The sequence below is a fragment of the Arachis ipaensis genome, chromosome B10 (genome assembly GCF_000816755.2).
Source record: "Arachis ipaensis cultivar K30076 chromosome B10, Araip1.1, whole genome shotgun sequence".
NCBI classification, from domain to species: Eukaryota; Viridiplantae; Streptophyta; class Magnoliopsida; order Fabales; family Fabaceae; genus Arachis; species Arachis ipaensis.
Window position 1 is genome coordinate 103,974,984 of NC_029794.2, and position 10,802 is coordinate 103,985,785.

A 10,802-nucleotide genomic window follows, 5' to 3' on the forward strand; every position below is an offset into this window, starting at 1 on the left:
TAGAGGGAAGGACAAAATTTTAAAAAAAAAGAGACAAACATACCTTTAGATTTTTTTATTTTTTTTGTAAATACATTTTCTTTTTAATTGTCTATCATACACAAATATTTATTCATATACTTTCATTTATAACAAAATTTTATCCCATTATTATTTTACTTTATTGCAGTTGATATTCTCTTGAAAATAAATTAATTAATTAATATACAGTGCATTATAAGAGATAAAATTTGTACTCTATGCATGAAGCTTTGAAAATTATCATGAACAAATTTTTTAATAGAAAGAATTATATTTAGCTGTACTCAAATATTAAGAAGATCTATAGCTGTAAATTAAATAGGATATAATAGATTTGGATGTTGATACTAAGTAACCATCTTTTATAAATATTAGTATTCAAGGAAATTATCATTGACCGGAGTTGTTTATTTGTTCCTCTTGCATTTCATTAATATTAGTTCTTTTTGAATTCTTATTATTTTGTTGTTGTTGTACTTAGCATGGGGTGTTAATGAAATAGTGAGGTTATTAAAGATACAAATTTAAAGTCTACATCAAAGTAAGATTTAGAAATTAAGTTGACAGAAAAAACAATGTTAAAAGAACAAATAAAGAAAACAAAAAGGAAATATAAAAGAAAAAAAAGTTAATAGTGGAAGAATTTTAAATTATGGAGGTCATATATTTTATCACAATAATAATAAAAAAATTTCATTAAAATTAAAAAAATGCTTATTACTAAAAAATTGATGATTAACAACAATAAATTTATGTTATAGATAAAGTGCATTAATAAGGATGTCAGTGTGATAAAAATTTAAAAAAATATTTACAAAAAAATAAATAAAAAAATAACATATACAATAGTACTTTGTATTAATTCGTGAGGAACAGTAGAGCTCCACACCTTAATCTATGGTGTGTAGAAACTCTACCGTTGAAAATACATAAGTGATGAAGGTCCAGGCATGGCCGAATGGCCAGCCCCCATAAAGGTCTAAGATAGCATAAAACTGATCAAAATGTAAATACAATAGTAAAAAGTCCTATTTATACTAAACTAGTTACTAGGGTTTACAGAAATAAGTAATTGATGCAGAAATCCACTTCTGGGGCCCACTTGGTGTGTGCTTGGGCTGAGCATTGAGCTTTACACCTGTAGAGGCTTCTCTTGGAGTTGAACGCCAGTTTGTAACCTGTTTCTGGTGTTTAACTCCACTTTGCAACCTGTTTCTGGCGTTTAACTCCAGAATGCAGCATGGAACTGGCGTTGAACGCCAGTTTGCGTTGTCTAAACTCGGGAAAAGTCTGAACTATTATATATTGCTGGAAAGCCCTGGATGTCTACTTTCCAACGCAATTGAGAGCGCACCATTTGGAGTTCTATAGCTCCAGAAAATCCACTTTGAGTGCAGGAAGGTCAGAATCCAACAGCATCTGCAGTCCTTCTTCAACCTCTGAATCTGATTTTTGCTCAAGTCCCTCAATTTCAGCCAGAAAATACCTGAAATCATAGAAAAACACACAAACTCATAGTAAAGTCCAGAAATGTTAATTTTAATTAAAAACTAATAAAAATATACTAAAAACTAATTAAATTATACTGAAAACTGTGTAAAAACAATGCCAAAAAGCGTATAAATTATCCGCTCATCACAACACCAAACTTAAATTGTTGCTTGTCCCCAAGCAACTAAAAATCAAATAGGATAAAAAGAAGAGAATATACTATAAATTCCAAAATATCAATGAAACTTAGCTCTAATCGGATGAGCGGGACTTGTAGCTTTTTGCCTCTTGAATAGTTTTGGTATCTCACTTTATCCATTGAAGTTCATAATGATTGGCATCTATAGGAACTTAGAATTCAGATAGTGTTATTGATTCTCCTAGTTCAGTATGTTGATTCTTGAACACAGCTACTTTATGAGTCTTGGCCGTTGCCCTAAGTACTTTGTTTTCCAGTATTACCACCGGATACATAAATGCCACAGACACATAATTGGGTGAACCTTTTCAGATTGTGACTCAGCTTTGCTAAAGTTCCCAATTAGAGGTGTCCAAGGTTCTTAAGCACACTCTTCTTTTTGCTTTGGACCTTGACTTTAACCGCTCAGTCTCAAGTTTTCACTTGACACCTTCACGCCACAAGCACATGGTTAGGGACAGCTTGGTTTAGCCGCTTAGGCCAGGATTTTATTCCTTTAGGCCCTCCTATCCATTGATGCTCAAAGCCTTGGATCCTTTTTATTACCCTTGCTTTTTGGTTTTAAGGGCTATTGGCTTTTTGCTCTTGCCTTTTGGTTTAAAGAGCTTTTGGCTTTTTCTGCTTGCTTTTTCTTTTTCTTTTTCCTTTTTTTGTCATTTTTTTCTTTTCTCTCTTTTTTTTCTGCAAGTTTTTGTATTCACTGCTTTTTCTTGCTTCAAGAATCATTTTTATGATTTTTCAGATCATCAAATAACATTTCTCCTTTTCATCATTCTTTCAAGAGCCAACATATTTAACATTCATAAACATCAACTTCAAAAGACATATGCACTGTTCAAGCATTCATTTAGAAAATAAAAAGTATTGTCACCACATCAAAATAATTAAACTAGTTTCAAGGATGAATTCGAAACCATGTACTTCTTGTTCTTTTGTAATTAAAACATTTTTCATTTAAGAAAGGTGATAGATTCATATTCATAACTTTAAGGCATAGACACTCAGACACTAATGATCATATAGTAAAGACACAAACATAGATAAACATGAAGCATAATAAACGAAAAAAACAAAAAAATAAGAACAAGGAGATTAAGGAATGAGTCCACCTTAGTGAGGGTGGCGTCTTCCTCTTCTTGAAGAACCAATGGTGCTCTTGAGCTCCTCTATGTCTCTTCCTTGTCTTTGTTGCTCCTCCCTCATAGCTCTTTGATCTTCTCTAATTTCATGGAGGATGATGGAGTGCTCTTGGTGCTCCACCCTTAGTTGTCCCATGTTGGAACTTAATTCTCCTAGGGAAGTGTTGATTTGCTCCCAATAATTTTGTGGGGGAAAGTGCATCCCCTGAGGCATCCCAGGGATTTCATGGTGGGGAATTTCCTCATGCTCTTGCTGAGGTCCATGATCTCTTATTTGCTCCATCCTTTTCTTAGTGATGGGCTTGTCCTCTTCAATGAGGATGTCTCCCTCTATGTCAATTTCAGCCGAATTGCAGAGGTGGCAAATGAGTTGAGGAAAGGCTAACCTTGCCAAAGTAGAGGACTTGTCAGCCACCTTGTAGAGTTCTTGAGGTATAATCTCATGAACTTCTACCTCTTCTCCAATCATGATACTATGGATCATGATGGCCCGGTCTATAGTAACTTCAGACCAGTTGCTAGTAAGAATGATTGAGCGTTGAATGAACTCTAACCATCCTCTAGCCACTGGTTTGAGGTCAAGCCTTCTTAGTTGAACCGGCTTGCCTCTTGAGTCAATTCTCCATTGAGCTCCTTCCTCACATATGTCTATGAGGACTTGGTCCAACCTTTGATCAAAGTTGACCCTTCTTGTGTAGGGGCGTGCGTTCTCTTCCATCATTGGCAAGTTGAACGCCAGCCTTACATTTTCCGGATTGAAATCTAAGTATTTCCCCCGAACCATGGTAAGCCAATGCTTTGGATTCGGGTTCACACTTTGATCATGGTTCCTAGTGATCCATGCGTTTGCATAGAACTCTTGAACCATTAGGATCCTGACTTGTTGAATGGGGTTGGTGAGAACTTCCCAATTTCTCCTTTGGATCTCAAGTCGGATCTCCGGATACTCATTCTTTTTGAGCTTGAAATGAACCTCAGGGATCACTTTCTTCTTGGCCACAACTTCATAGAAGTGGTCTTGATGGACCTTTGAGATGAATCACTCCATCTCCCATGACTCAGAGGTGGAAGCAATTGCCTTTCCTTTCCTCTTTCTAGAGGTTTCTCTGGTCTTAGGTGCCATTAATGGTTATGGAAAAACAAAAAGCTATGCTTTTACCACACCAAACTTAAAATGTTTGCTCGTCCCCGAGCAAAAGAAGAAAGAAAGTAGTAGAAGAAGAAGAAAATGGAGGAGATGGGGGAAGAAGATGTATTCGGCCAAGGAGAAGAAGAGAGGGTTGTGTTGTGTGAAAATGAAGAAGGAGTGAGGGGTTTATATAGGAGTTGGGGGGGGGTGTAGGGTTGGGTTTGGGAGGAAAATTAGTTTGAATTTTGAAGGTAGGTGGGGTTTATGGGGAAGATAGGGTGGATGTGAGTGGTGAAGAGGTGATGAGAAAGAGTGATTGAGGTGATTGGTGAGGGGTATTTAGGGAAGAGTGTTATGAAAAGGTGTGAAGAGGAGAGAAGAAAATGTAGGGGTCCTGTGGAGCCACAGATCCTGAGGGGATCCTGTGGGGTCCACAGATCAAGTGGGGTTAAGGACTTAACATCCCTGCTCCAATTAGGCGTGTAAAACGCCCTTGCTGTGCAATCCTGGCGTTTAACGCCAGACTGCTGCCTGTTTCTGGCGTTAAACGCCCAAATGTAGCTTGTTTCTGGCGTTTAACGCCAGGTAGATGCTTGTTTCTGGCGTTAAACGCCAGCTTGGTGCCTGTTTCTGGCGTTAAACGCCAGACAGATGCTTGTTTCTGGCATTTAAACGCCAGATTGCTTTCCTCCAGCGTGTGCTGTTTTTAATGTTATTTTTCATTCTGTTTTTTATTTTTCAGTAGTTTTTATGACTTCACATGATCATCAACCTAATAAAACATGAAATAACAAAGAGAAAATAAAATAGATATGATTAAATAACATTGGGTTGCCTCCCAACAAGCGCTTCTTTAATGTCAATAGCTTGACAGTGAGCTCCCATGGAGCCTCACAGATAATCAGAGCAAGGTTGGAACCTTCCAACACCAAACTTAAAGTTTGAATGTGGGGGTTCAACACCAAACTTAGAGTTTGGTTGTGGCCTCCTAACACCAAACTTAGAGTTTGAATGTGGGGCTTTGATTGACTCTGCAGTGAGAGAAGCTTTTCATGCTTCCTCTCCATGGTTACAGAAGGAGATCCTTGAGTTTTAAACACAAAGTTGTCCTCGTTCAGTTGAAGGACTAGTTCTTCTCTATCCACATCAATCACAGCTCTTGCTGTGGCTAGGAAGGGTCTTCCAAGGATGATGGATTCATCCTCATCCTTCCCACTGTCTAGGGTTATGAAATCAGCAGGGATGTAAAGGCCTTCAACCTTTACTAACACGTCCTTTATTAGTCCATAAGCCTGTTTTCTTGAGTTGTCTGCCATTTCTAATGAGATTCTAGCAACTTTCACCTCAAAGATCCCAAGTTTCTCCATTACAGAGAGTGGCATTAAGTTTATTCCTGACCCCAGGTCACACAGAGCTTTCTCAAAGTTCATGGTGCCTATGTTACAGGGAATTAGGAATTCACCAGGATCCTATTTCTTTTGAGGTAATTTCTGCCTATCCAATGCATTCAGTTCATTGGTGAGCAAGGGAGGTTCATCTTCCCAAGTCTCATTACCAAATAATTTAGCATTCAGCTTCATGATTGCACCAATGTACTTGGCAACTTGCTCTTCAGTAATGTCTTCATTCTCTTCAGAAGAAGAGTACTCATCAGAGCTCATGAAGGGCAGAAGAAGGTTCAATGGAATCTCTATGGTCTCTAGATGAGCCTCAGATTCCTTTGGTTCCTCTAAGGGAAACTCCTTATTGATCACTGAACTTCCCAGGAGGTCTTCCTCACTAGGATTCATGTCCTCTCCCTCCCTTGTAGGTTCGGCATGATGGTTAAATCTATGGCCTTGCACTCTCTCTTTGGATTCTCTTCTGTATTGCTTGGGAGAGTACTAGGAGGGATTTTAGTGACTCTTTTACTCAGCTGGCCCACTTGTGCCTCCAAATTTCTAATGGAGGACCTTGTTTCATTCATGAAACTCAAAGTGGCCTTAGATAGATCAGAGACTATATTTGCCAAGCTAGATGGATTCTGCTCAGAATTCTCTGTCTGTTGCTGAGTGGATGATGGAAAAGGTTTACTATTGTTAAACCTGTTTCTTCCACCATTATTAAAGCCTTGTTGAGGCTTTTGTTGATCCTTCCATGAGAAATTTGGATGATTTCTCCATGAGGAGTTATAGGTGTTTCCATAAGGTTCACCCATGTAATTCACCTCTGCTATTGCAGGGTTCTCAGGATCATAAGCTTCTTCTTCAGAAGATACCTCTTGAGTACTGTTGGATGCAGCTTGCATTCTATTCAGACTCTGAGAAATCATATTGACTTGCTGAGTTAAAGTTTTGTTCTGAGCCAATATGGCATTCAGAGCATCAATTTCAAGAACTCCCTTCTTCATAGGCGTCCCATTATTCACAGGATTCCTTTCAGAAGTGTACATGAACTGGTTATTTGCAACCATGTCAATAAGTTCTTGAGTTTCTGCAGGCGTTTTCTTTAGGTGAATGGATCCACCTGCAGAATGGTCCAGTGACATCTTTGATAGCTCAGACAGACCATCATAGAATATATCTAGGATGGTCCAATCTGAAAGTATGTCAGAAGGACACTTTTTGGTCAGTTCTTTGTATCTCTCCCAAGCTTCATAGAGGAATTCACCTTTCTTTTGTTTGAAGGTTTGAACATCCACTCTAAGCTTACTAAGCTTTTGAGGAGGAAAGAACTTGGCTAAGAAAGCCGTGACCAGTTTATCCCAAGAGTTCAGGCTATCTTTAGGTTGAGAGTCCAACCATATTCTAGCTCTGTCTCTTGTAGCAAATGGGAAAAGCATAAGCCTGTAGACCTCGGGATCAACCCATTGATCTTAACAGTATCACAGATCTGCAAGAATTCAGTTAAGAACTGAAAGGGATCTTCGGATGGAAGTCCATAAAACTTGCAATTCTGTTGCATCAGAGAAACTAATTGAGGTTTCAGCTCAAAATTGTTTGCTCCAATGGCAGGGATTGAGATGATTCTTCCATGTAAATTGGAATTAGGTGCAGTAAAGTCACCAAGCATCTTCCTTGCATTGTTATTATTTTCGGCCATGTCTCCTTCTTTTTCAAAAATTTCTATAAGATTTTCTCCAGAGAGTTGAGCTTTAGCTTCCCTTAGCTTCCTCTTCAGAGTCCTTTCAGGTTCAGGATCGGCTTCAACAAGAATGTTCTTATCCTTGTTCCTGCTCATATGAAAAAGAAGAGAACACAAAAGAAAATATAGAATCCTCTATGTCACAGTATAGAGATTCCTTATGCAAGTATAAGAAGAGAAGAATGTAAGAAGGAGAAGAGGAAAAATTCGAACACAGAGAGGGGGATGGGGTTCAAATTTTTGGGTGGAGGAGAAGTGTTAGTAGATGAATAAATAAATAGAAGGGGGTGAGAAAGAGAAGAATTCGAAAATTTAAATAAAATAAAATAAAAATATTTTAAAATTAAAGTTAAAATTCAAAATTAAAATTGAAATCAAATTAAATTGAAATAAAAACAATTAGTTAATTAAAAAGGAAATTTGAAAAAGAGGGAAGGGATTTCCGAAAATTAGAGAGGGAGTTAGTTAGGTAGTTTTGAAAAAGATAATAATCAAATAAAAAGTAAAGTGGTTAATTGAAAAAGATTTGAAAATCAAATTTGAAAAGATAAAAAGTTAGAAAAGATTTTGAAATTAAATTTTGAAAAAAAGATGTGATTGAAATTTAATTTGAAAAAGATTTGAAAAAGAATTTTAAAAAGATTTGATTTTGAAAATTAAAGTTGATTACTTGACTAACAAGAAAAAAAAAGATTTGATTTTAAAATTTAAAGATTGAACCTTTCTTATTAGGCAAGTAACAAACTTAATATTTTTGAATCAATCACATTAATTGTTAGCATTGAATTCGAAAATATGGAATAAAAATAAGAAAAAGATTTTGAAAATTAATTTGAAATTTTTGAAAAAGAATTGAAAAAGATAGGATTTTTAAATTGAAAATTTGACTTGACTCATAAGAAACAACTAAATTTTAAAAAGTTTTGAAAATGTCAACTCAAATTTTCGAAAATTTATGAGTGAAAAAGGGCAAGATATTTTTTTGATTTTTAAATTTTAATAAAGAAAGAGAAAAACATTAAAAAGACTCAATGCATGAAAATTTTGGATCAAAACACATGATGCATGCAAGAACACTATGAATGTCAAGATGAACACCAAGAACACTTTGAATGTCAAGATGAACACCAAGAACTTATTTTTGAAAATTTTGAAGAAGAGAAAAACATGCAAGACACCAAACTTAAAGATTTTTAATTTTTAGACACTAACAAATTAAAAATGCATATGAAAAACAAGAAAAGACACAAAACAAGAAATTTTAAAGATCAAACAAGAAGACTTACCAAGAACAACTTGAAGATCATGAAGAACACATGCATGAGTTTTCGAAAAATACACAAATTTTAAAAACATGCAATTGACACCAAACTTAAAATTTGACTCAAGACTCAAACAAGAAACATCAAATTTTTTTGGTTTTTATGATTTTATTAATTTTTTTGGATTTTTCGAAAATTCTTTTGAAAAGGAAAATAAGGATTTCAAAATTTTTAATAGGAATTCCAGAAATCTTGCAATATTAGTCTAAAGCTCCAGTCCAGGAATTAGACATGGCTTTACAGCTAGCCAAGCTTTCAGTGAAAGCTCCGGTCCAAAACACTAGACATGGCCAATGGCCAGCCAAGCTTCAGCAGATACAAATCAGACATACAACAGCTGATACTTCATCCAACTTCATATGCTGATAAGTGGAAGCCTCGGTCCAAATGAATTAGACATGGCTTTACAGCCAGCCAGGCTTCAACGTGCTTCATGAAACTCTAGAATTCATTCTTAAAAATTCTGAAGAACATAGAATAAAATCTTTTTTTGAAAAAATTTCGAAAATAAAAGAACAAAAACAAAAAGCTTGAAATTAAAATAAAATTACCTAATCTGAGCAACAAGATGAACCGTCAGTTGTCCAAACTCGAACAATCCCCGGCAACGGCGCCAAAAACTTGGTGCACAAAATTGTGATCATCAATGGCACCAACAACTTGGTACGCACAATTGTAATCTCAACTCTTTATCACAACTTCGCACAACTAACCAGCAAGTGCACTGGGTCGTCCAAGTAATAAACCTTACGTGAGTAAGGGTCGATCCCACGAAGATTGTCGGCCTGAAGCAAGCTATGGTCACCTTGTAAATCTCAGTCAGGCGGATTCAAATGGTTATGGTGAATTGATAATAAAAAGATAAATAAAATGTAAAATAAAGATAGAGGTACTTATGTAATTCCTTGGTGAGAATTTCAGATAAGCGTATAGAGACGCTTTCGTTCCTCTGAACCTCTGCTTTCCTACTGTCTTCATCCAATCATTCATATCCATGGGTTCTAACTTATACCACGAAGATTCTAATATCTCGGACTCGGTCCTCTGTATTAGATATCTAAGAGATATTCATTCTAGCTTATTTGCATGTAGAACGGAAGTGTTTGTCAGGCACGCGTTCATAAGTGAGAATGATGATGAGCGTCACATAATCATCACATTCATCATGTTCTTGGGTGCGAATGGATATCATAGAATAGGAATACGCTTGAATTGAATAGAAAAATAATAGTACTTTGCATTAATTCATGAGGAACAGCAGAGCTCCACACCTTAATCTATGGTGTGTAGAAACTCTACCGTTGAAAATACATAAGTGATGAAGGTCCAGGCATGGCCGAATGGCCAGCCCCCATAAAGGTCTAAGATAGCATAAAACCTATCAAGATGTAAATACAATAGTAAAAAGTCCTATTTCTACTAAACTAGTTACTAGGGTTTACAGAAATAAGTAATTGATGCAGAAATCCACTTCTGGGGCCCACTTGGTGTGTGCTTGGGGTGAGCATTGAGCTTTACATGTGTAGAGGCTTCTCTTGGAGTTGAACGCCAGTTTGTAACCTGTTTCTGGCGTTTAACTCCACTTTGCAACTTGTTTCTGGCGTTTAACTCCAGAATGCAGCATGGAACTGGCGTTGAACGCCAGTTTGCGTCATCTAAACTCGGGCAAAGTCTGGACTATTATATATTGCTGGAAAGCCTTAGATGTCTACTTTCTAACTCAATGGAGAGCGCGCCATTTGGAGTTCTGTAGCTCCAGAAAATCTACTTTGAGTGCAGGGAGGTCAGAATCCAATAGCATCTGCAGTCCTTCTTCAACCTCTGAATCTGATTTTTGCTCAAGTCCCTCAATTTCAGCCAGAAAATACTTGAAATCACAGAAAAACACAAAAACTCATAGTAAAGTCCAGAAATGTGAATTTTAATTAAAAACTAATAAAAATATACTAAAAACTAATTAAATTATACTGAAAACTGTGTAAAAACAATGCCGAAAAGCGTATAAATTATCTGCTCATCACTCAGCATCAATATTTATGTCATCAAAACCATCAACAGCTACATTGACATGAGATTTATAATATTAATTGATGATAACATAAAAGGTAATTTTCTACAACCAATAAGTCTACCTTAAAACTATAACAATAAGTGTACTTTCAAAATCATCAGATCTAATGGCATTGTCTCTCTAGTGGATTTGTTGGTATTGAGTTGAATAATCACAATTATTTAGCATTACATTATTAAAAAGTGATGAACCACCCCTCCTTACAGATAGAATTATTTCATTTGATTGTTGTATTAATGACTTATGATTGCTGGTGATCCTCAATAAATTTCAATAATTAAAATATTTACATAAGAAAAAGTACTCT

At 36.1% G+C, this 10,802-nt stretch overlaps 1 long non-coding RNA gene across 1 annotated transcript in view; it reads right to left on the reverse strand.

The window, feature by feature from the left end:
- Positions 1 to 5,401, reverse strand: part of LOC107622227 — an 11,733-nt gene extending 6,332 nt beyond the window's left edge. Inside the window, exon 1 of the long non-coding RNA XR_001616137.2 lies at positions 5,390 to 5,401. This is a non-coding gene — a long non-coding RNA (uncharacterized LOC107622227). The remainder of the gene's footprint in view (positions 1 to 5,389) is intronic.